Here is a 27,500-nt window from a genome sequence, read left to right on the forward strand (position 1 = left end):
CAGATGGTGTTCACCTTCAACCGGTCTTGGGATACAGCTGCTATCTGTGCCTTGCTCCGATTTGGCTGCGGTAGACTAGTGTCTATTGCCAGGCACCTAATTAACGGGAAAGGTCATTAGAGCCACCGTGAATTTCTCAGGGAATGGACCTCTTGAATGTCCCCAACCCATTCATATCTCGGGATCTATCTCGTATTTTTCGCTGGTGTGAAGTGGAGGCGACGAAAAGTACAAACGCGTAGTTGTCATAGCGTTTGTTTTGGCGTCATCAGCTTTTGCAGTGATTTTTAGTTTTCTGTTAAAAACTAATTGAGATGGCTCCTTATCTGCCAGTCCGCCCTCAGATCTTAAAAACTACTGAGGCTAGAGGGCTGCAAATTGGTATGTTGCGCATCTACCCTCCAATCAGCAGACATTCTAAATTGCAGCCCTCTAGCCTCAGTTATTTTAGTTTACTCAAGTTTAAAGTTAGCCATGTTCTTGTATCTGGCACCACCAGGCCATGGCTGAAAGTTTTATGGGCCGCGGCTGATGGTTTCATGGGCCGTGGTTGGGGGTTGCATACATTATTATATGCTGTCCAGAGAACTTGCTTCTTCGGCGTAATTTTTCACTTGGTTTCTTTCATTGTGAAACTGACATTTTCCGTCGAGATCTTTCAAATCTGGAACTCGGCTTTAAATCTGGTGTGATCTGGTATGAGGTGAACAGTGGGTCATTGAGTGCTCAGGCATCCCAGCTGAAACTTTGAGCACTCATATTTTTGTGACAAGTCGCTAAGAAAAATTCATATCATCCATAGTGTGGATAAAATCGCCTTCCTAAATTAACTATTTTATTTTCCTCGCACGCTTCTTTATTTCTTTGGTCAATGTCATCGATTTCTGCAAATCAGGGATCTTTGGCACGTATGATCCATCTGTTTAAGGATTTGTTTGATTGACGTTTGAATGATTATTGCCTCATCTTTGTCATTTCTTATAAAAAAAATAACTAAATAAACCTCGGGCTGCAGTTGATATTTGGGCCATTTCCGAATGAGGCTCATGCTGTCTTCATTTGCTGATAACCTGTTGCTTGGTGTCGCTTATTCACCTGCATATTGAGTGAAAAATTAAAGTGGTAATAGTCAGCAGAAATATAAATACCAAAATTTAATGATTAGACAGTTGTTTGGAGAAATGGCACCGGCTTGATTATGACTTGATCTCGGTCACATAGTATTTCATCATGACCTTTTCTTCAGCCTGTTTGCTTGTAAGCGTTCTTGAAAGAGAGAGCGATTTTAAACTCGTGCCTGTGTATATATAAATATATATATATATATTATATATATATATATATATATATATATATATATATTATATATATATATATATATATATATATATATATATATATATAGTTTTCTGTAAAAAACTAATTGAGATGGCTCCTTATTTGTCAGTCCGCCCTCAGATCTTAAAAACTCCTGAGGCTAGAGGGCTGCAAATTGGTGTGTTGCGCATCCACCCTCCAATCAGCAGACATTCTAAATTGCAGCCCTTTAGCCTCAGTACCTTAGTTTATTAAGTTTAAAGTTAGCCATGTTCGTGTGTCTGGCACCGCTATAGGTGTCAATAGCACCTATATATATATATATATATATATATATATATATATATATATATATATATATATATATATATATATATATTTTTTTTTTTTTTTTTTTTTTTTTTTTTTTTTTTTTCCTGTCAAAAATTCCCTTGTTTGCAAAGCTATCCGAATATGAGGTCAATGAATCCATGAATATATTGTGCATGAATCTCATTTGAATAATTTGCTTTAAAAAAAAAAACAAAGTAAATAAAATATGGCGGCTCTGTTAGATGAATTCTAACACAGTTGTCTTAATTAACTATAAAATGTTGAGGACATCCGCATGAAATACAGACTAATGGTAACGTTCAATGGGTACTTAACTATCGATCGTGTTTTCAGAGTCGTTGTTCATAAAGATGAAACTAGAGTTTATTTCAAACTTGACCGGTAAACAAAGCAATTGTGCGAGTTTTTTTCACGAAGGCACCCATCAGGTCGACAGTCATTTTTCAGTCTGTTTGCTTGATTCAGTTTTGAATGTCACCTTCACTTGCATTTTCTTTTCTTTTGAGTTCTATTAACTTTTATCATTTTATTTTACATTTTGTGTCTAAATCAGTTTTCCCCTGGGGGCTAAGTGCCGTCAGTGCACCTCATGCGGTGCACTCTAGGCTCTAATTAAGGATCTTTGCAGCGTCCCTTCGACCCCTATATAGCTGCAACTTCTTTCATTCCTTTTACTTTACATCAGTTCATAATCTCGTTCTTCCAACTTACTTTCCAGCTCTCTTAACAAGTTTCATAGTGCAACTGCTTTGAAGTTTTCCTCCAGTTACCCCTTCAGTTTCCCTTCCGTGCTGAATGGCCTCATAGGTCCCAGCGCTTGGCTATTGGCCAAAATTCCATATTCCAGTTCAGTCAAGTCATTTTCACCTTAGGATATTTTTTTTTTTCATGGGGTTTACACCCATTGTTGCTAACATTTAGCAATGCAAATGATTTGATTGATGAAATAGAAGATAATTTCGACCCAATCGAGTTTTCTGTATAGCGTATAATTCTGTATGAAACTCTCAGCCAGAGCCCGCTGGTCTTGTGTTGTTGGCACCTATACTGAGGTTAGAGGGTTTACAATTTGGTATGTTTGCAGCCCTGTACACTCCGGAGTTTTTAAGATCTGAGGGCGGACAGAAAAAGTGCCGACGGACGGACAAATAGTCATCTCAGGAGTTTTCTTTAACAGAAAGCTGAAAAGGTAAATGGATGGTCGAACTTTATTCAGATTTTTATTCTTACTCTTAGCGTTTCAAGAAAGAAACGGAACGCTGAAGACAAATCCTAGAATACCTTGACCGAACTTTACGTAAAGTAACCTGATTAAACCTCTTTAACTAAACTATCCTAACCAGTATTAACGTTATAAACCTTTACTAGTCTATCTAATAGTAATGATTAACGGCTAGGCAAGATGTTCGATCAGATGCTCTCACTGTACTAGGTTAAAACAACAGGTCATTTTTACTTTAATTAGGTGTAAGGATTATATATATTTATATATATATATATATATATATATATATATATATATATATATATATCTATATATATATATATATATATATATATATATATATATATATATATATATCACACACAAACACGGAAGCTCCTTAAAGTACGTATCGGCTTTCATGCATACCAATATAAGAGCTCACCCTAGAAGCTGCAAAACATGCACTGAAAATAATGATTTTAGAATCATTGGATAAACACCCAAAACCACAGAATTGCCGATTTTAGAGCCCTTGTTGATCAAACAATTGGTTCCCCTATTAAACAGGCACTCAACAGCTACTCCCCTATTCTTGTCTTGAGGGGTATTATAACTTTCCTTCCACTAATGTTTCCTTTACTCTGGTGGAAGGTTGGTCACAAAACAACGTATTACTTTGTGGATTTTAATATCTCTTGATTTAAAAGAAAATGTATATTTTTAAGTGTAAATAATTTTATTGAGTTTTTGCTAAGTATGTGTTGTTTTTATTTATTTTACAGCCCTTTAAGCTGTAATTATATATGAAAATTACGAAAAGTCGGGAAATAAATATGAACAAGAAAGGAATCTTAATTGCCTATCGGCATACGTGTAATATATATATATATATATATATATATATATATATATATATATATATATATAATATATATATATATATATATATACGTATTTATGAATAACTTGATCATGATATATAAGAAATATATAAAATGTGATGCTATGTATAAATAAAGGTAATGCAACGGAGGAAAATGCAAATGTTTGTGAAGGACCTTAAATAATTGAATTAACGACAAATTAATTAGTTCCACATATTTTTAGTTATTATTCTCTCTCTCTCTCTCTCTCTCTCTCTCTCTCTCTCTCTCTCTCTCTCTCTCTCTCTCTCTCTATATATATATATATATATATATATATATATATATATATATATATATATATATATATATATATATATATATATATATATATATATATATTATATCTTATGTTAGTTCCACATAGTTTTTATTATTCTCTCTCTCTCTCTCTCTCTCTCTCTCTCTCTCTCTCTCTCTCTCTCTCTCTCTCTCTCTCTCTCTCTCTCTCATCTATATATATATATATATATATATATATATATATATATATATATATATATATATATATATATATATATATATATATATATATCTTATGTTCGTTTCTCATTCATTGTTTGAACATTTTTGTAAATTCCATGTTACTAATAAAAAAAGTGTATTGTTTTTCAAACTAAATTGGCTCTGACCAGTGTGTCTGACCGCACCGCTCCTAAATCCTTAATCTAACCTTTGGGATTTTACTAAATTTGTACTGTCCGGTCGTAAATGCCTTTATGTTTTCAAAAGATATATTGTTTTCAGACTAAATTACTTGTGACCCACGTGTGGGTGGCTGCTTTTAACATCTTTATCCCACGGCCGTTTTTTCGTTTCTTTAAAGTGAATTGGACCTTTTGTTAATCTTGTATTGTCCGTTCGTATATACTGGGTTTCCCATTGTAAAGGGTCGTTAAGACCGAAAGATCTCGGCAGTTCTCGTACTTTCATTTTCTTCCGTGGCATTACCTTTATATATATATATATATATATATATATATATATATATATATATATATATATACATATATATATATATATATATATATATATATATATATATATATTTATATATATATATATATATATATATATATATATATTTATTTATTTATTTATTTGTCTGTTTCCATACAACTAAACATTTTGGTGTAAAAGAATTTCAGATCCTAAGTGGAACATACAAACTGTCTACATAAGAGTTAAATGAACGTAATTAGAAATATACATCAATTTCGGTATCGAAACTTTCCGAGGAGTGCAAGGGCTGTATAGCACGGCTACTTAAGTTGGCCGTGGCTGTTGGCATATTAGGAAATTAAGCAACAACACTTACGAGATTAAGCAGTTAGGGAAAATAGAAAATAAAAAGAAACTCTCTCCCAATCTCCTCCTCACCTCTCACCCCAAACTCCCCCCCCCCCCCACCCCCCTTCAAAAAAAGAGACCTGAATGCATTGCGTTTTATGCAGAATAAAATTAACAAACAAAATTGAACATTTTTTTTTTTTTGAAAGCTGTGAAATATTGGTGCTCACCTTAAAGATGTGAAAGGAACAGCTCTGTGAAAGTCAGTACTGTATGCATAATTTATAGAGAGGTCTTGGGGAAGCAATCTCGAAAATGGAGGGGCTGCAGATGAAGTGTTTTGGTAGATAAATATTGATGAAAGGATATCGAATTCAGAGGAAGTGAGGAGAGAGAGAGAGCAGAGAGAGAGAGATGAAGAGATAGAGAGAGAGAGAGAGAGAGAGCTTCGAGAGAGAGATAGGATATTTCATAGGGCTACAAAGTGGAAGCGTTTGATATGAGAAATGACTTTCAAGATCTGAACGTGAGTGCAGCGAAGGGATGATATAGATGTTCATCTGAAACTGTGAATAATTAGCGCTCAATTGACTTGATGCTTTGATACCTTTGACGTCTTTTATTCTAACTAGGAGTTTTCTCTGTTACACTTTTTGTTAAACGGAAACCATGGCAAAAAGAAAAAAGCCGTGTAAAATTATGAATCGTTGTCATTCTTTTACGTGGACAAAATATCAACGGTTTTCTTTCTGCCTCACCATCTCATAGTCTCACACTTGCTTTTCCTCTGAAGTGTCGTTTTGCATTTTGTCCTTCACGTAATGTGCTTTAAAGGAAATGCGCTGCTGGAAATCTTTTCATTGTCTGCAGTGGTATTTTATGTCACATTCTTTCGTTCTTTTGTTCTCGTATTCCTGGAATGCTGTTCATGCGTTTGGTTGTGTAGAGGCTCCTCATACCAAATTGACAACGTTTTTTAGTTTTGCTTGTACTAACCCTTTTATCCTTAATATCCTCCAATACAACATTACTTCCAACTTGGCTTTTGGTACCTGTGCCCCTAGGAATTAGTACGTAACACTTGATTCATATTCTTTTGAGAGGCCACGACGTCCAGTTTCAAAGGTGGTCACCACCCCCCTCCCTTATTTTTCTCCTGTGAGAATGTTGAATATTTTTCTAGTCAGTATTTGAATACGGAACGTCATAAGCTGAAGAGTTTGGAATGCTCCAAAAAAAGTATCGCGTTTCATAGCCACACTTCTCTTTGCTGTGCTTTTATTTATTGACATAAGGACCTTTTTCTTTCTTTTTTTTCACATGATTCAGTAGAAACCTATTCATTCCGAAAGAAGCAAGTAATTAAAGACGCCTTGTCACGCAAAAGAAATCTATCAGGTTTGCCACAACAACAGTCAGGATGGATTTAGAAATAAAACGATCGGAAGGAAAAGATTAGGTGAAGGCGAAGTCACTTTCCTGATAATCGACGAAGCAACTTTTGCTTTCTCATCAGCCTTTCCAACGAAAAAACAGGGAAGTGAACGAAAAAAGGGAGAAATGGCTGATTGTTCCTCAAACAATGGAATTCACAATGACGTTGGCACAGTCTTAGGCTGGAGAACAGGGTTTGTATTCAGAGTAGCCTTCTCTTAGAAGGGCTGCCTTCCTATACTCGGGTTTTTTCCATCTGTCCAGCCGCCTGTGGTGTTTGTGTATGGTAACACAGCTTACATTCAACAATAATAGCAATATCCTATTTCGAATATTAAAGGTGCAATTCGCATACAATAAATTATTAAAAGGCTTTTCAGTTGCAAATGTACACCCAAATATCCTTTTATTTACCTAAAATTTACACATAGTGTAACTATTTAAAGCCCGGGAAGCAGTGTTACCATGTGAAAACACCAAAGGCGGATGGACAGATGAAAAAAAACAGAGTATAGTCTAAAGAGTCCTTTCTACCCACTGGCGTGATGTCGGAGTGTCTTTATCCTAAAAGAGTTGCCTGCCAAGTCTATAGTCTTCTACCGTAACTCCTGTAGGTAGGGGGTGTCACACCCTAAAGTGAATGTTGCTAAGAAAAGCCAAGTTAACCCAGAACCCATAAGTATCTTTTCGAGGAAGAAGCCGAGATTCGCTGAATTGATAATTAAGATTCATTCAAATGAAACTTGCTTTGTTTATTTATAAAGAAAGCAAGTCTCATTTAGGGAATCAAAAGTCGCATTATTGCAAATAATATTCCATATCAGTAATGTTTAAAACTACGAATTGAAATTCTTTTTTGTTTTGATCACATCTTCCTACACCTCTCTCTCTCTCTCTCTCTCTCTCTCTCTCTCTCTCTCTCTCTCTCTCTCTCTCCTTCAAGGCGTGGAATTTCCATTCTCTCTCTCTCTCTCTCTCTCTCTCTATCTCTCTCTCGTGGAATTTCCATTCTCTCTCTCTCTCTCTCTCTCTCTCCTCTCTCTCTCTCTCTCTCTCTCTCTCTCTCTCTCTCTCGTGGAATTTCCATTCTCTCTCTCTCTCTCGCTCTACAAAGAGACCTTAACAAAGTATATGATTGGGCAGAGGAAAATAGGATGGTATTTAACTCTGATAAATTTGAATCAATAAATTATGGAGACAGAGAAGGAAAGCTATATGCATATAGGGGACCTAATAATGAGACAATCACAAATAAGGAAGCAGTTAAAGACCTTGGTGTGATGATGAATAGGAACATGTTATGCAATGATCAAATAGCAATTCTTTTGGCAAAATGTAAAGCAAAAATGGGAATGTTGTTACGGCACTTCAAAACAAGAAAAGCTGAACACATGATTATGCTTTATAAAACATATGTTCGTAGTCCACTTGAATATTGCAATATGATATGGTACCCACACTATCAAAAGGATATTGCACAAATAGAGAGTGTACAAAGGTCCTTTACAGCTAGAATAGAAGAAGTTAAGGACCTTGACTACTGGGAAAGACTACAATCATTAAAATTATATCGTCTAGAAAGGAGAAGAGAACGCTACATGATAATTCAGGCATGGAAACAGATAGAAGGAATAACAGAAAATATCATGGAACTAAAAATATCAGAAAGAGCAAGCAGAGGTAGATTAATAGTGCCCAAAACAATACCAGGAAAAATAAGGAAAGCACACAGGACATTAATCCACTACGCACCAGCATCGATAATGCAGCGTCTATTCAATGCGTTGCCAGCTCATCTGAGGAATATATCAGGAGTGAGCGTAGATGTGTTTAAGAATAAGCTCGACAAATATCTAAACTGCATCCCAGACCATCCAAGATTGGAAGATGCAAAATATACCGGAAGATGTACTAGCAACTCTCTGGTAGACATTAGAGGTGCCTCACACTGAGGGACCTGTGGCAACCCGAACGAACTGTAAGGTCTGTAAGGTAAGGTCTCTCTCTCTCTCTCTCTCTCTCTCTCTCTCACACATGTTTCTTTGTTTAAGAGGAGTCTTTTATAAGGGAAGAGAACACCTGTAATGACGCCATATTTATCCTGAGTCAGACTGTTGCCGCTTCCAGACTGTGTGATGGACAAGATTAGTATATCTTAGTTTAAACCAGACCACTAAAGCTGATTAACAGCTCTCCTATAAATGTAGAGCTGGCCCGAAGGATTAGATAGATTTACCTGGCTAGGAACAAAATGGTTACTTAACAACGGGACCTACAGCTTATTGTGGGATCCGAACCACATTGATTCCGCGTTGGCAGAGTGGGGAATCGAACTCGGACCACCAGATCGCTAGTCGAGCACGTAATGGACCCGTCCAACGAGGACCTATGATGGACAAGAAACGGAATTGGTTATTAGAAAGGAAATCATTCGGTATACCTTAACTATATATTGGAATCAAAAGAGGTCTACCCATTTTTTTTAAATACAAATTTAATGGGAAATATAATTATACGTGAAAATTATTTATTAAACTGATATCAAAAGAGAGAGAGAGAAGAGATAGAGAGAGATAGGAGAAGAGAAGAGAGAGAGAGAGAGAGAGAGAGAGAGAGAGAGAGAGAGAGAGAGAGATATGATCGGAATTCAAGTTTTTAAAGGACTTAACATTTATGGAGTATCATTTTTATCCAGCTTACAATGAAAGATAAGCCAGTAAATTGGATAGAGTTGTATTTTCCCTAGGGACGCCTCTGTTGAGGTACTATATATTTCTCTGTATTTCTTTGGCTTCAAGCATTACTTAACTGATAAGATATTTTCCATGTACTTTCTCTTCTGATTATCCAGAAATGAGATCTTCTGAATCCTCTTGTTTTATATATATATATATATATATATATATATATATATATTATATATATATATATATATATATATATATATACATATACTATATATGTGTGCGTGTGTGTATTATCGAATATATTACAATATTTCTTAATTTTAGTGTTTATTTCCATGATTTTTTTTTATAGTTTCAGAAGTTTTGCCACTTTATTTTAATATTTTATACATCCCAATTTAGTGTTGCATCGGTTACTACTTAGCTTATCTATACGAAGAAGGTGGGAGATCATTTCAAATGTAAGTAATATATATAAAATATATGTATCTTTGTGTGTGTGCATGTATATATATATGAATGAAAGCTGATCCTATGGCGCCTTAATTCAATTAGATTCCTCTTCATACTTTATGAAATGTGTCGCAAATTTGATCATCGTTTGCATTCACATATTTTCAGGCCATGCAATCCACCTCCAACTGCTAAAATCACAGTCAGTTGTATTAGTATTGCCTTTCCTCAGGGACGTTCAGTATCTTACAGTTTCTGAGAAGTTGTCTGCCCTGCTGGCCAAATTGCGGAATGATATTCATTGTTGTGTTCTTGAATCGCGCGAACTTCGGAAGTTCAAGGTTGGTGCAAATGCGTTTTTATTGAACAGGTTAACTTGAGTCGCTTTTCGTAATTTTGATTGTTGTATTAATTTTTTTTTGTATTGTAATAACCATCACATAGTTTATTTGCTAGTTTTATGGTCTGTTTCTCTATTGAAATGTTGGAGCCCTTAGATATATCCTGCTTTTCCTCTGCAGCAGAGGTAATAACAACAATGACTCTATATATACTGTATATGTATAAATTATATATGTATATATATACTACATACATATATAAATACATGGATGTATATATATATATATATGAATATATATATAGATAGATAGATATTATATTATATATATATATATATATGTATAAATCTATATATATATATATATATATATATATATATATATATATATATATGATGCAATGTGTATCAATAACGTGTGTATACAGTCGCAACGAAGGTTTACTGACGCTTAAAATAGCTTCATATTTAGACGTCTGACTGGAACTAACTTCTCTTACCTCTAGCTTATTCCTATTATGTGCGCATAATGAAGGTACCTTGCTGCAAACTTTGGACTGTAGGGGACTTTCCTCAAGTCGGATATTGCCGTCTTGACCCTCCTTACTGCTGTCATTTCTTGACAGCATGGGAAGACCAATATATATTATTCATTCCTTATAAATGCCGGTTGGTTCCTTCTTATGTTTTTAAGCCAATGTTTTTAGGATGCTGCTGCTGGACCCACGCATATATATATATATATATATATATATATATATAATATATATATATATATATATATGTATATATATATATATATATATATATACACACACACACGCACACACACACACACTAAGCTCCTCACTAGACGAATGAACCTGAGCGAGTGCAGCGTGATACAAGAATGTTCCATTAAAAGCCCATTTTGAGTCTTGAGCTCGGCAGTTATTCATGTTCCCGACCGTTATTCAGGTGGAATGGGTTGAAGGGGAGCGTGGGTCCAGCAGCAGCATCCTAAAAACATTGGCTTAAGCCCCGTACACACTATGCATCATGATGCTCGCAGTGTTAGATGGATGCGTTGAAAAACGGCTTTTTCAACACAAAGCAGCATCACCAACGGGTTGTTGGGGCCGAGCCATTTCATTGCGCAGCTCAGTGATGGAGGATGTCCGCTCACCACCGCCCGCCAAACACCTTGAGTGGACAAGGGCTAACACTACATTTGATTGAATTACTGAAGGAACCTCCATTTGTTTGGAACATCAAATGCAAGCATTACAAGATGAGAAACATCAGGAGTGCAAGATTGGAAACCATAAAATCAGAGTTATCGAGTTTTGTAAACTGTTCATTGCGGAATGAAGACATTACTAAAAAGCTGCACACCCTGGAGACAATTCTACAGGGAAATGTCTGCAATCAAAGCATCAAAGAAGTCTGGAGCTCCGAAGTTATGGTGTTTTGATGAGCTGCGTTTCTTGTGTACTTTGTACCTATATTTGAACCTTACTTTCTAATAATCCTCCCTAAGGACATTATAGATGGCTTCACAGGTTTCGGGGATGATTAGACCGAGGCTCTGTTTTGAAATCCTGGTTAATTATTGGAGGCTTGCATACGATCCTCCAGCTGCAAGAACGAGCTCCTGGTGATATGCTGTCTCGAAAGCTGGTGTCCTGCTTACAGATATAGGGTTCAATTTTTTTTCCAACAATTTATAAAATGCAAGGATCGGCATTCTTGTGTAATTTTCAAAGTGTTGGATTTTCGACTTGTAGCCCCAAAAATATTTCATAGAAGCTTTCCTTCAGAGGTCGCCATGAAAGCCATTGCTTACACCACAAGGTTCTACGTTTCTACTCCCCACAATAGAGTCTCCTGGCAAAGTACATCATCGGCAGACATCCTGCCGTTGAAAGCTGAACTGCAAGAACAAGTGAGCAGTGTTGCAGTACAGTTTGGCCGGTAATAATTTTTTTCAACACCACTACTGCATCACGTAGCTGATACGTGATGGCATAGTGTGTACCAGGCTTTAATAACGTAAGAAGGAACCAACCGGCATTTATAAGGAATGAATAAATATTGGTCTTCCCATGCTGTCAAGAAATGACAGTAGTAAGGAGGGTCAAGACGGCAATATCCGACTTGAGGAAAGTCCCTACAGTCCCAAAGTTTGCAGCAAGGTACCTTCATTATGCGCACATAATAGGAATAAGCTAGAGGTAAGAGAAGTTCCAGTCGGACATCTAAATATGAAGCTATTTTAAGCGTCTGTAAACCTTCGTTGCGACTGTATACACACACTATTGATACACAGTGCATCATATATATGTGTTATATATATACATATATATATATATTATATATATATATATATATATCTATATCTATATCTATATCTATATATATATATATATATATATCTATAGAATCTATATCTATATCTATCTATATCTATATCTATATCTATATCTATATCTATATCTATATATTATATATATATATATCATAATATTTATATAATTGCAGTGATGGGGCAGAAGCATAATTATTGAATTTAAAATTTTGAATTTCCAAAATTATGAATTAATGTAATTTCTAAAAGATCAGTCAGAAGATATACAGTTTACAGGAGCTGTGTGTGGCTCCGTGGCACTCGTGACGTTAGTTCTACTATTCACAGTAGCAAGGGGAAAAGGGGCCACTAGGTTGCAAGCAAATACACTAACCTACAGGATCACGTCCATACATGAGAATATGTGTTAGGAACTTTAGATTAGCAACATACAATAATTCAAGTGGAGAACTGTAAGTGAGCTTGAGCATCGCAAGCAGTCAGGGATATGGTACTAGAACCTACGCTGCCTTAGGAGGTTGGGCCGAATTCAATCCGGGGGTGGCTGAATTTCAGAACGCCAGAAGAAGAGTCAGAGGTCCCCCAGATTGAATTCGGTCCAGCCTCTTAAGGCGGTGTAGGTTCTAATTCTCCGCCCAAATGGATTCTTGATTCGTGGAGTGGATCTTTCCTTGTCTTTTCCCATCCCCTTTTAGGTGGGGTTAACATGTTAATTCCTCCTCTACCAGGTAGAGTTGGTTAATTTAACATGTTAATACCTCCTCCTGGAGGTGGAGCTTCGTTATTGATAGAGGCTGAGGTTGTCTGGTGTGAGGTCACAGGTCAAAGATTTTATGGCGGTCTTAAGATATTAATTGCGACGGTGTTATGGACCAACGTCCTGTGACTGAGGTTTTGTTACGTCCGGGTTTGTTGATTAAATTCTGACTCACACGCTAGAGCTCAATTCTCTCTCTTTCTCCTTCCCATTATTTTCACTGTACATAATCTGATTATTCTCTGTCCTTCTCTTTCTCTTTCTAGTTATTTCACTGTACTTTGATCATTCTCTCTCTTTCTGTTTTAACGCTACCCTATCTACTATTATTTCTCATAGCTATCATTAAACCCTGGTATGTTGGCACTGGCAGAATGAGGTGAGTGGCATTGTTGATTTACAGGGGCAGGCACACAACTGGGAAGTTTACACGAATCTGCAAAGTATTCAACAGTGAAACTATTGGTATTTGCAAAGGACAAAAATTTCACAGCGAATTGTAAGACTGCGTTGTAAATCAAAACTTTGATATTATGTTAAAATGCATTGGGCAAAATTTTATTTAACATGGGAAAGTATGATCACTGATATCACTATTCACACTTAAAACACTCATTGGGTCTCATAGGGAGATGGGAATTCTAGGAATGGGAATTACGTGAGAAAACACAGCTGAAAATAGGAATGTGTGCTAGAACAGGGGTGAAGGGCCGACAGGACAAACATTTGCTCTGTTACCTTAAATCCATGGCATTACGGACAGGGAGTTGTACCAGGGCATCGGCCGAAGGACGTGGGTCACTTGCAGGGCTCCACCAAAGGAAACGAAGAACCAAGCAGGAAGGCAGTTGTCAGGAGGACTCACAGGCAGCCTCAATGCACAGCTTTTGGTTAATTGAAGAGTACCAGCAGTTGTCAGCTTCAAGATGGTGGTTGAGGAGAGCGGCGGACTCAGTTATCAGGTACAGGGCAGTTTCTGGGTAGGTGTACGAGGCGATAGGCCTTTCGTTACTGGCAAGGTCGACATGCTGCGTACTAAAGGCTAGGGCAAAGTTCGAGGACAAGTGTCACTTGATAGGCCTGAGCATGATGGATATATACCTGAATTGCATAAGTGGAATCACCCTGTCCTAACTGGATATTGTTGTTCTCAAAACACGATCGAGTTCCTTGAGGGGGCAATTCGTCTCAGTCCTCCGTCTCCAGTGAGCTAATCTTCCACAGGTGACCTGAAAGAACATTAGAACGCCGGCAGAGAAGGTGCGAACATAGGGAGAACAATAGAAATAACATGTGGGTCTAGAGAGGCGAGAGTCTTGCAGGTGTGAGGAGGCGGAGTTGGTTCGCAAGGGTCTGATGACAGTGGAGCAGGACAAGGTCAGGTAAAAAGGGGGCCGAGGTTAGGCAGACAGAGTTAAGCTATGGAGACCTCCCGAAGCTATGGAGACCTCCCGTGAGATGTGTAAATTTTCGTGACTTGGCAGGAAGTTCTCAATTGAATGGCTTTTGTTAAATTACGTTGGGAACCATACTACAATGGAGAAAGGGGTGCAAGCCCCTGAAGTGTGGGTGACCTGTTTTGAAATTTGACATCGTTGAGTAGTTAATCCTGATGGGGAGATGACACCTCATAAATCATCGTTCAAGTATCAAGGGGAGAAGGCCATTAGGATGTTTCCCATCTTCGTTTGGTGTAGGAATACAAAAGGAAAAATCTGCTTAGTCAAAACACTCTCAAGGCCCCATAATCCGTTTTCAACGCGGGAGGGAAATTCTCGACTACGTTCTGACTTGAAATGCCGTAACTCCACTTCTCGCTGTTTCTCTTCGCAATTTGAATTTTACGTTGTTAGTTTGAACTTCTTCTGTCAAAACTTTACGTTTGGCTGAAGAAAAGAGAAGAAAAGAAAAGAAAAGAAGATCCAAATTGGAGAATATTATATATATATATATATATATATATATATATATATATATATATATATATACACTGTGTGTGCGTGTGTAAGAGAGAGAGAGAGAAAAAAAATTTTTTTTACGTTGTTAGTTTAAACTTGTTCTGTCAAACTTTACGTTTGGCTGAAGAAAAAAAAGAGAAGAAAAGAGGATCCAAAGTGGAGACTTATATTATATTATATATATATATATATATATATATATATATATATATATATATATATATATATATATATATATATATATAATGTGTGTGCGTGTGTAAGAGAGAGAGAGAGAGAGAGAGAGAGAGAGAGAGACGAGACAGAGACAGACAGAGAGACAGAGAGAGAGAGAGAGAGAGAGAGAGAGAGATCTTGTTAATCAAGGAAGCAAACAAACACTACTCGAGATATGATATGGGAACTCGACTTGAGTTGATTTTAAATTGCTTCACGTTGTGGACTGATAACTGATCAGAAACCATATATCCCTGAAATTCGAGACCTGAGGATTGTGCCAGCTTCCCATCTTCCCATAATCTCACATGAACGTGGCTTTGGGAAACAGACTGATGTGAAGAGGAAGGATTAGGAATGCAGTTGGACTGAAGGTTATGTCCTGTTTTGCTGGATGAAAAATATTTGCGTTTCACCGTTTGAACCATTTTGGAGAGTTTTGCTTTCGGTTTTTGACGAGGCGTTCATTCTGTTTTATCTCTTGTTTGTGTACTTATTTAATTTCGATGTGAGAGAGAATACGGATGCATTCATTTTTTCCATCCCCCCTTGCCTCTTGTATAAAAAATTCCCTAATGTGTGCAGTGGCACACACACAAGAAATTCGTTAGTAAAAAACGCTAGGTTTCCGATATTATCATGAAACCATATTCCTGTTAATTACCGCCGACTGTTTGTAAATACCGGTCTGAACTAATGCAACTACGAAACTGGAAAGAGAATGCTTTTTTTTTTTTATGCCGTAACATGTTTGTATATCCTCCTTCCCTCCAAGTGTCCGCCCCACTTTGTTTCTAGTTCATTTCTGAGAAGAACTGCGGAAGATGATTCCATTCATTAGTATTCGTGCGAAGATATATCTTGGTTGTGGCATATCGGCTGACATCGTCTGGACCTTACTTTGTGGCGGTCCCGAGTTAAGGTCCACTTATGCTTGATATTACACAGACAACACGGCCTTACTGTCCTTATGTGTCTCCGTGTTGAGTCATTAGCAGCCGCTACTTGGTTCTTCCAGGTCCTAGCCTGGGTGGAGAGGGGGCTTGGTCACTGATCATACATGTTCGGTCTCTAGGACATTGCCTACCAGTGCAGTGACCGTTTCTTTGCCTTTGCAGCCGTTGCACGACCACGAAAGAGCATTTCAGGTATGCCAACTTTCATGATTTTGACTCGATACCAAAACGCATGCTTAAAATAATTCTCTGCAGATTTTCAGAATAGTTGAAGAGGAACGACATGAAGTTATGAAATGGAGTCATAGTTTTGCTGTTGAAGGTTCTAATGTTATGCGTGTGCCTTGGAAGTTGTTCAAATGAGTTTTAACGTCTGGTGGAATATGAAATGGTTTCAAAGGCCGGTGTTGGATTGGCTGTGGAGTTGCAGGGCAAGAAGTATTACCAATAGTTTGCACATCAGACGAGGATTAAAGCTATATGCGAATAGGACATTTTTTTCTTTGTATTGTGAAAAGTAAAGAGGATTAGAGTGATTCCAAGAGAGATAGAAATATTACGGTTCCGATATTCGATAAGAGGCAAAATTAGTCATCACCTTCAGTTGTACTAAAATGGATGTGTATATATGAGAGAGAGAGAGAGAGAGAGAGAGAGAGAGAGAGAGAGAGAGAGAGAGAGAGAGAGAGAGAGAGAGAGAGAGAGATCGTTGGTTTGTAATTATAAAGCAGCGCCAGCGCATTGTGTCTCTGGGAGTATTTTATTAGTCTTTTTATGCGGAAATAATTTTCCACTTTTCTGAAAGAAACGAGGAAAACTGATCCTCCTCCAGGTTCATTATTTTGACAGAAATGAGAATTAATGGAGTTTTAAAACTTTTCATTAATCTTTTGTTGCATAATATTTTGTTGACATGAATGATAAATATTGTTTCAGATTTAGTTGAAGTGATGAATATCAAAATTGACATATCGCCTCGCAAGCTTTTCTTTGTCTTGGAAAGTACTGAAGAAGAAGTAAAAATTTATTCATGAAATCACACACACTACCGAATTCAAAATCCAGTCTTACAAAGAAAATTAGTTTTGGCCAGTTTTAAATCAAAATAATACAAATCATATATTAATAAGCTTAACTTGCAATTAAATTAATTAAAATGTTATTGATAAGGTTATTAATAAATATTTAATATTATATCGGTACATACCGTATGAGCTTATACATTACTGTAATGGATTTCAAATCTGCTCGTTGCAAGATTAATTCTAAAGATTAATGGTAAAAACAGTTACTTTTTTATATTGCTTTAATTATATTGAGTTATGTTCATATCGTCTTGGATTTGTTATATATATATATATATATATATATATATATATTATATATATATATATATATATACACATATGTATATATATGTGTGCTGTAATACTACTATATATATATATTATATAATACCTATATATATAATATATTATTATATATATATATTATTATATATACTTATATATATATCAATAACCAGCATATTTGTGAATTGTATTAATTCAATAATTTTGGGTAGTCGCTTGGACATAAAAGATTGGTTCTCCACGTTTGGACGAGGAGCTGTTGGTATTGAAGTCTATTTTAATCAAAAGAAATGTACCTAAAACCCAGTGTTCGTCCACCCAGCTGTTCATAGCCTAATTACCCGTTTGTTTACTTTACACGTTCGTTTTCGTTAAATTCATATGTTTAGTTTCTCCCTTTCTTTTTTAGTCATATTTTAGATGTTACCTTGGTAGGTGTTTCTTTTAGTCTTCCGTATTTCTTTTGATAAAATGGCTTTATTCATTTTAAGAATTTAAAAAAACCATTTGTGGTATTTTAGTTACTTTGTTTTATGTATTTAAAGTAAATGATTCATTTCTCCACCCTTGAGGATACATCACGAGATGTGAAACGTCAGCAATAAACTTGTATATACGAGAGACAGGCCTTTACTCTTCACTTTGATATATATATATATATATATATATATATATATATATATATATATATATATATATATATATATATACTATACACAAAAATCTGAGAGAGAGAGAGAGAAGAGAGAAGAGAGAGAGAGAGAGAGAGAGGAGAGATAGAGAGAGAGAGAGAGAGAGAGAGGGGGTATTTTTCTTCCTTGCTGCCTGCGCCTTCTTGTAGATAAGTACAGTTAAATAATGTAAAGGCGTGTCTGTTCATTTGTAGTATTATTATATTTATCGTTTAAAATGTTTACAAATGAATAAGGAACAAGTAGTATAAACAAGTAAAACTTGCGCCGAAGTTTCTAAGGTGTTATTAAAATTTTTCTGTACAGCGTATAATCAACGCCACCGAAAATAGTTCTACCTTTCGGTGGTCTCAGTATAATGATCTATGAGCCGCGGCCCATGAAACTTTCAGCCACGGCCCGGTGGTGGCGTGTTTATAGCGTTGCCAGACGCACTATCATGGCTAACTTTAACCTTAAACAAAAACTACTGAGGCTAGAGCGTTGCAATTTGGCATGTTTGATGAATGGAGGGTGGATGATCAACATAGCAACTTGCAGCCCTCTATCCTCAGTAGTATTTAAGATCTGTGGTCGGACAGAAAAAGTGAGGCCGGACAGACAATTAGCCAATTCAATAGTTTTCTTTTACAGAAAAACTAAAGTCTTCAGTTTATCACACAACCTTCCACAAAGTCCGCTTTGTGAGACACGAGGGAAATAGATCGAAAATACAAGAAACAAAGACAATTTCACGTGAAGATATCTGATAAATGAATAAATAAATAAATAGATAAATATTTAAATAAATAAATAGTTGGTTAAAACTGAATTATGTCTGAGAAATTTAATAGTTGGTTAGAACTGCATTATTTCTGAGAAGTTAGTCATTTATGGAGGGAAGGCGCTTCATCATATACTTATGTAAAATCATAATGACAACTTTCCTACTTCTGCCTCCATGTGTTGAATTTGGTGTTTTTACTTGTGGGTATTCTTGCATTCTTCGGAAGAAGAAGAAGAAGAAGAAGAAGCCCACTGCTGAGAGAAGAACAGCATGATGGCGTCAAATGGATTTGTTATGCGAGAAAGAGAACCTCCATTTTCCGCTTTGTTGTAGGTGAAATTTGAGGAACGTTATATTAAAAAGTAACTTGAGACATTTGCTGACCACTTCCCCTTAGAATTGAATAAAATAATGCAACTTGTATAGCTCTGCGTCACTAATAACGTCTTTTCTTTTAGTGATACCTTTTACTGTAAAAAAATCATTTACAGTATAGGGAGTCCGCTCAGTCCTGTGTTAGCAAATTTATACGTGGAGTATTTCGAAACAGGAATGATAAACCGTATCAAACCTGCAGATAGATTTGGCTTCGGTATGTAAATGGCATCTTAACATACTGGAACAGCAAATGGGGCGATTTTGATGTCTTTCTGCAAATTAAATTCCTTGGTCCCAACCACAGAATTTTACTTAGAATGGGAAAACAATAACCAAATCCCCTTTTTAGATGTCTTAATCATCAGAGCTAATAACAGCTACAAATTCACTGTCTTCAGGAAAGCGACATCCTCACTTTCATACGTACATTTTTACAGCTGTCATGACTTTTCAGATAAACTCTGCATAACAAGTAACTTATTTCTTAGAGCCCTGAGAATTTGCACCCCAGATTTTCTTCATTAACAAAGAACTTGAAACAAACAGAAATCAACTTATCTTGTTAAAATACCCCAAGCACACAACAGAAAAAGCCATATATAAAGCAAAGAACATTTTTTACAAACCCACAGAAAACAAATAAAAGGAAAAATACAAACCAAATCATAATCCCTCGCGCGAATAATTTACGAGAGATCACACAAATCTTAGGGTCCTCCAACCCGCTCATCTACACTTATCCGAATACACTGGGGAAATCCTTAATCAATGTTGAGCAGGAACCAGTTTCCACAGATATAGGTGTATGAAGTCCTCTGTAGGGATTGTGATAAGTCATACTACGGTTTTAAAGGAAAATCTCTCTCGGAGAGATTAACTCATCATACACGATCAGTTAGATTTGGACAACATAGTTCAGCAATTTTCCATCATATAAATAACACGAACCATACCATAGATTGGAACTCATCCCGAATTGTATACAAGAGCAGCTGTCGATACAGATGTCAGATGGTGGAATCTTCACTGATAAAATAACAAGATAATAGGATCAGCCTTTCAAACGGAGCCATGAGGAAGACAATGTCTTCCTTAAGGCAACGATGAAAAGGATTTGGACAATTAACATAACCAACGTTGGATCAACGGTAACCCCAAGCGTGATGTCACCTAAGTGCATATCTCCCACTATACATTTCGCTAATGTAACTCCTGTCATTTACTACTTGGTAAGGGTGGAAGCTATTCCACCGAAATATGGTCCTTAGATTTAAACCAGTGTTTAAATGAGCCTTTTATACTTGAGACTTATCCTGTTCTAACAGAAGAATTTACACACACACACACACACATATATATATATATATATATATATATATATATATATATATATATATATATATATATATATATATATGTGTGTGTGTGTGTGTGTGTGTGTGTGTGTGTTATCGCAGGTTGTATAGTTATACGTATGGTAGGAATGGATGTTATTGTTGGTTAGACATGGTCAATAAAAACTGAAATCTGTTACGTCACAATAATTATTAACTATAGTTTATGAACTAATGAGATTTCAGATAAAAGAAAGAGAATTTATTGAACATTCCGAAAGCTCCATCAATGCTAATAATAAATAATGAGCATAATATTTGATTGAAAATCTGTACAAAGGCGACATCGATCCTCATGACTCAGGGTCTACAAGATTGAGGTCAAAAGAAGAGAATTAAGAGTCTTAAAGCTCCCAAGTGGCAGAAAAGGAAGCTCGTAGCAGAACGATCGAGTAGTAGTAGTAGTAGTAGTAGTAGTAGTAGGGGTACTTGTAATAGTAAGTCAGACGGCTGCCCGAAAGGCCAATAGCCTTGCTGCTGCAGCCAGTGTTGTTCCGCACGGGGCGACGAGAGGTTGGTCGTGCGTACCGCTCTGACCCTATCGCTTCCTTGTCGGAGTGACTTTGTTGAATCCTTCATTTTTAAGTGTCACGTTCAACTTCGCTTCATTTGCATTATGGTTAAAGAGATCGGAAGCTCATTGATATTGTTTTGAACGTGGTTTGATAGAATCTTAAAACTGTTTTCCTTCAGTTTGGTGCGTGCTATGGATGAAAAAGTTTTCAGTTGCTAAGTTTGGTTGAAGAAACTTGGTTTCATTACTGGGGTTGTCTGTAAATTTTTGTCGAGTGCCAAACTACAGCGAATAACATTCGTTAGAATTAAGGTAAGGTTCCTTGTGTTTTGTTGCATTTTTCATATTATGAATCAGTTGCTAGTTACTTCATGTGTCACATTCTCTTTGATGCAAATGACGACACTTCGTTTCCATTTGCATATTTTGTCATAAGCTATCTGTTAATAATTTTGTTTACTGTTAAGTTTACCGTGCACGTAAAATTTGCTCTTATTTATGATATTTATGTTGTTTGTGACTAAGTTCTATCTTTTTTTCCCATTACACAGTGTAAATGGCGTATTAGCTTATTTTTTAATATTTGAAATAGTGGAAAAATTAGTTCTATATGTGCAATACTTGGTTTGTTACATTTCATATTTAAGAATTACGTAAGTCATCATATGTAGGACTTTTCATCTGTTATGTACTCGTGTTGTCCCATGTCAAAATCAGATGAGAATTATTTGCTTTTCTATGTCATAAATAATTTTAATAAATAGTATATAACCCGTTTCTAATATTTTTTTCGCCAATTCATATTAGATGGTGTATTTAGTATATCATTTAAAAATTGGACTATTTGATTGTTGTTGTATTATAAAGAATAAAAAGGAACATTGATATAACTTGTGTGCAACGTGACATTTCGAAGGAAGTAAAAAGTAATACTGGGTTTAAAGGAATTGGACATCGTCCATTCATAGCTCGAGAAGCGAGAAAATATTCTCGCCTTAGTTCGTGACTTCTTTGAGAGTGGTCGGCTTGATGGAAGAATTGGATATATTTATGTATATGTTTGAATTTTATTTATTTACTAATCATTGTCATATTTAGATCTTTGAAATTTTATTGAAAATTTCTTCTGAAATTTTTTATTCATTAGTAATGACTTAAATTTTCTATTTATTAATAAAGATGTTTCATTCTTTACCTTATCCTTTTTTGTGGATTTTTTTTATTTTCATTCAAGAAGGCAACAGCGATAGGACAAATTAAAGATGGAATGTTTCAGAGGCATCTACTTTACCCAGATTGAAAAGAAAAGGTTTCTTTTCAACAGCGAATTTAGGGTTATTCCCCGACAAATAAGTCAGGCCACTGTAAAGGAATGAATATTTAAAGCTTTGTAAATAACCTGAAAGCTTTATAACCGTAGGATTTTACTTTTCCATTTAAGGAAATCATCTTAGGAAATATCCCTATGAAATAAGATTTTCAGTTGCCTTTTAATTAGATGTAAGCATTAAAAAAATTAAGGAGCGTATGGAATAAAAACATTCGTAAAAAGTGAAAAAGGTCAGAGTGACTGATCTTTATTAAAGGTGACCGAAATGACAAACGATTGCAATTGTTGATTATCACTTCTCATCAGACTTAGAGATAATTATATGTCAGAGCAAGACATATTTAACGCCAGAAATGATGTGACGAAATCAGGAGGGACCGGTGGTAGAATTCATCAGAAGTTTGATATATCTAAAAGTAACATGTTTGATAATTAAGCAAAAGTAGATGGAATTTTGAAGGAACAGTTGTCATAACTTATCAAAAGCGTTTCAAAAAACTCTTCCATCGTTAAAGTGTCAGAAATCTGTCACGTTCAAGCTGCAAGTAGAACTATAATATATGTCTGAGCCTTTAATGCATCATAACGTATAATCTGGAGGTTTGAATGATACTTTTGTAAACTTAAATTGCATGAATGCATCCATGTTTTATATTATAATATATATATATTTATATATTAGTATTTATATATTAATATATAGATATATATATAGTATATATATATATATATATATTATATATGTATATATATATAATATATATATATAATATATAAACACATATTTAAATATTGAAAGTTACTCATGTTGCGTGATGCTCTCAATTCAGGGAATAAAGAAATATTAAATATAAGTCGATAAGGTTCAGGATGCTCTTCAGCTCTTTCCAAGAGTGGTTTTATCTTTATGATTCTAAACCCTTCTCAAGGGAAAAGCCAGTCTGGATAGATGACAAATTTACCGAACTTTATTCGCTTTAGGCGGAACTTTATTATTATTATATTTTTTTTTTTGGGTTATTTCAAAGGAATTTCTTTTTAAGCAGGAAAATTTAATTATGAGTTTTTTTTTTAATGTAGCTTTTGTTTTCGTGAAAATTAAGATTAATCGAAGTGTGAATTTAGCCTCTTCAAAACAGTGCAGTAAAGTAAATATTTGTTTGTTTGTCATTAGACAGAAGATTGAAGGTTTTATTATTATTATTATTTTTTTTCTATCACAGTCCTCCAATTCGACTGGGTGGTATTTATAGTGTGGGGCTCCGGGTTGCATCCTGCCTCCTTAGGAGTCCATCACTTTTCTTACTGTGTGCGCCGTTTCTAGGATCACACACTTTTGCAGGAGTCCTGGAGCTACTTCAGCCTCTAGTTTTTCCAGATTCCTGTTCAGGGATCTTGGGATCGTGCCTAGTGTTCCTATGATTATGGGTACAATTTCCACTGGCATATCCCATATCCTTCTTATTTCTATCTTCAGGTCTTGATACTTATCAATTTTTTCCTTGTCTTTCTCTTCAACTCGTGTCCCATGGTATTGCGACATCAATGAGTGATACTTTCTTCTTGATTTTCTCAATTAACGTCACTTCTGGTGTATTTACACATATCACCCTATCTGTTCTGATACCAAAGTCCCAGAGGATTTTTGCCCGACCGTTTTCTATCACGCCTTCAGGTTGGTGCTCGTACCACTTATTACTGCAAGGTAGCTGGTGTTTCTTGCACAGGCTCCAGTGGAGGGCTTTTGCCACTGAATCATGCCTCTTTTTGTACTGGTTCTGTGCAAGTGCCGGGCGCGCTTGCTATGTGGTTTATGGTTTCATTTTTCGTATTGCACTTCCTACATAAGGGAGAGATGTTATTTCCATCTATCGTTCTTTGAACATAACTGGTTCTTAAGGCCTGATCTTGTGCTGCTGTTATCATTCCTTCAGTTTCCTTCTTGAGCTCTCCCCTTAGTAGCCATTGCCATGTGTCATCGCTGGCTAGTTCTTTAGTCTGTCTCATTTATTGTCCGTGCATTGGTTTGTTGTGCCATTCCTCTGTTCTGTTTGTCATTCTCCTTACTCTGTATATTTTTGGGTGTTCGTCTACTTTTATCAGTCCTTCTTCCCATGCACTCTTTAGCCACTCGTCTTCACTGGTTTTCAGATATTGCCCCTCTGCGCTGTTCTCGATGTTGACGCAGTTCTCTATACTTAGTAGTCCCCTCCCTCCTTCCTTTCGTGTTATGTATATTATTATTATTATTATTATTATTATTATTATTATTATTATTATTATTATTATTATTATTATTATTATGGGTGATACTCTGTGAGCTTTCAGCTTCGTAGAGACTAAGGCATAATCATTCTAATGAATATAAATTATCGAAAAAATCTTATAGTAAAAGTAAATGAAATTATTTAAAAGTTGAAATAGAATTTTTCACTGAAAAAAAACCTTTGATCTTTCCCTTCAAGTAGTAAGTCAAAACTGTTGTATCGTTGAAGTAGCTTTCAGTTTCATAGACACCAAATATAATTGATACAGTGAATTTATATTTTACAAAAATTGTCAGTAGATTTTGTTGTTAAAATATGAATAAAAGCAAGATCACGTAAACTGCTTTCAGAGTCAAAGAAATCAATTTTCTCTCAATTGTTTAAATTAAAATATTAAAAACGTGATATAAAGTCAAGCTTAATATCATGAATGAAAAACGTCATGTAAGCTCAGGCTTAATTACATAAAGTGAATAACGTGATGTAAAGTCAGGCTTAATTATATGAAATGCAAAAGTGATATAAACTTAGGCTTTATTACACGAAATTAAAAATGCGATGTAAAGTCAGGCCTTTATTACATGAAATGAAAAACTTGATTTAAAGTCAGGCTGAATTTCATGAAATGAATAACGTGATGTAAAGTCAGGTTTAATTACATGAAATGATAAACGTGATATAAACTTAGGCTTTATTACATGAAATGAAAAACGTGATGTAAAGTCAAGTTTAATTACATGACATGAAAAACTTAATTAAAAGTATGACTTTATTACATGAAATAAAAAACGTATTATAAAGAATTACTTTATTACACGAATGAAAAACGTAATATAAAGTAGGGCTTTATTACGTGAAATGAAAAACGTGATGTCAAGTCAGGCTTTATTACATGAAATGAAAAAATGATATAAAGTGAGGCTTAATGGCATGGACTGAAAAACTTAATATAAAGTTGGCCTCAATTACATGAAATTAAAACGTAAAATAAAGTCAGGCTTAATTACAAGAAGTGAATAACGTGATTTAATTCAGTCTAATTACATGAAATAAAAACCACAATATAAAGTTAGGCTTAATTACAAGAAATGAATAATGTGATATAAAGTCAGGGTAATGACATGAAATAAAAGCTGCAATATAAAGCTAGCCTCAATTACATGTAATGGAACACGTGATGAAAACTTGATATAAAGTCAGGCTTAATTACACGAAATGAAAAATATAATACAAAGTCAGGCTTAATTACATGAAAATCTTAATATAATTTCAGGCTTAATTACATGAAATGAAAAACGTAATGTAAAGTCAGGCTTAATTACATGATATAAAAATCGTAATATAAAGTCAGGTTTAATTACACGAAATAAGAAATGAGATAAAGTCAGGCTAATTACTGGAAATGAAAAACGTGATGCAAAGTGAGGCTTAATGGTAAAGCCAGGTTTAATGAAGTGAAACTTTTTTTTTTTTTTTTTTTTTTCTTTTTTTTTTTTTTTTTGAAATGCAGTTATTGTTGCTTCGACCCAGGGTCTACATTTCTTCATTTAAAAAACGGGCCAGCCTGAGTGCTGAATATTAAAGGATAATTTTCTTTTTTATTGTTCTAGCTCGGATGCAGTTAGTTGTCGTGAGGGACTGAGGGATACGCCTTTTGTTTGTGTACTAATTCAAATCTTACGAAAAATAGATATTATATTGTTGTTACTATTGTCATTTCGAAGGGTTATCTGTAAGATGTGATCTTGTTTCTTCATTTAAATTCTGTTTCTGATGGTCCTTTTAAGTATTCTATCTTTATTTAAACGAATATTAGTATTACTGATATTATTGTTGACTGTATGAAAGCTCACAATGAAATTTCATTTCATGTTTCCATAAGCATATTCTGCTGGCCTTATCAAAATTGCAGTGGTACGTAGTAAGCGTACGCGATGACAATTTCTTTACCATTTTTGCTTTCTTTTTTGCATTTTGCATCACTTCTAAACATATCTGTAATGCCTTTGTTTCTGGATGAGGAGCCATCTTGGAGATCCTTCCCCGTCTATATTCATTTTTGGAAGTGTGAACTTTCCCGCCTCCAGTCTCGGTTCCTGTTCTATCAGTTTATCAGCTTTAGTTTTCAGCTGCTCAGACTTTAGAAGTAAGCGTCGCATGAAGGTATTTGTTTCGTTTTTTTTTTTTGACATTTTTCTTGAAGCTTTTCCAGTTTGGAGTTTTCTAATGAAGCTTTTCCAGTTTGGAGTTTTCTAATGAAGCTTTTCCAGTTTGGAGTTTTCTAATGAAGCTTTTCCAAACTGGAGTTTTCTAATGAAGCTTTTCCAGTTTGGAGTTTTCTAATGAAGCTTTTCCAAACTGGAGTTTTCTAATGAAGCTTTTCCAAACTGGAGTTTTCTAATGAAGCTTTTTCAGTTTGGAATTTCTAAAAATGAAGCTTTCCAGTTGGAGTTTGCTAATGAAGCTTTTTCCAGTTGGAGTTTGCTAATGAAGCTTTTCCAGTTTGGAGTTTGCCAATGAAGCTTTTCCAGTTTGGAGTTTTCTAATGAAGTTTTTCCAGTTTGGAGTTTTCTAATGAAACTTTTCCAG

General features: G+C 35.3%; 1 protein-coding gene across 3 annotated transcripts in view; it reads left to right on the forward strand.

Annotated features, from left to right (window-relative positions):
* LOC135196933 (visual pigment-like receptor peropsin) overlaps positions 1–27,500 on the forward strand; it is a 734,660-nt gene that overhangs the window by 430,266 nt on the left and 276,894 nt on the right. Inside the window, exon 1 of one of the 3 annotated variants that reach the window (XM_064223773.1) lies at positions 21,291–21,626. The exons of the other annotated variants lie outside the window; for them this stretch is intronic. The gene's annotated coding sequence lies outside the window, so the exon portion shown is untranslated. Of the gene's footprint in view, positions 1–21,290; positions 21,627–27,500 lie in introns of those variants that run through there. 3 annotated transcript variants of the gene reach the window in all.

Source organism: Macrobrachium nipponense, chromosome 18 (assembly GCF_015104395.2).
Source record: "Macrobrachium nipponense isolate FS-2020 chromosome 18, ASM1510439v2, whole genome shotgun sequence".
Lineage (NCBI taxonomy): Eukaryota > Metazoa > Arthropoda > Malacostraca > Decapoda > Palaemonidae > Macrobrachium > Macrobrachium nipponense.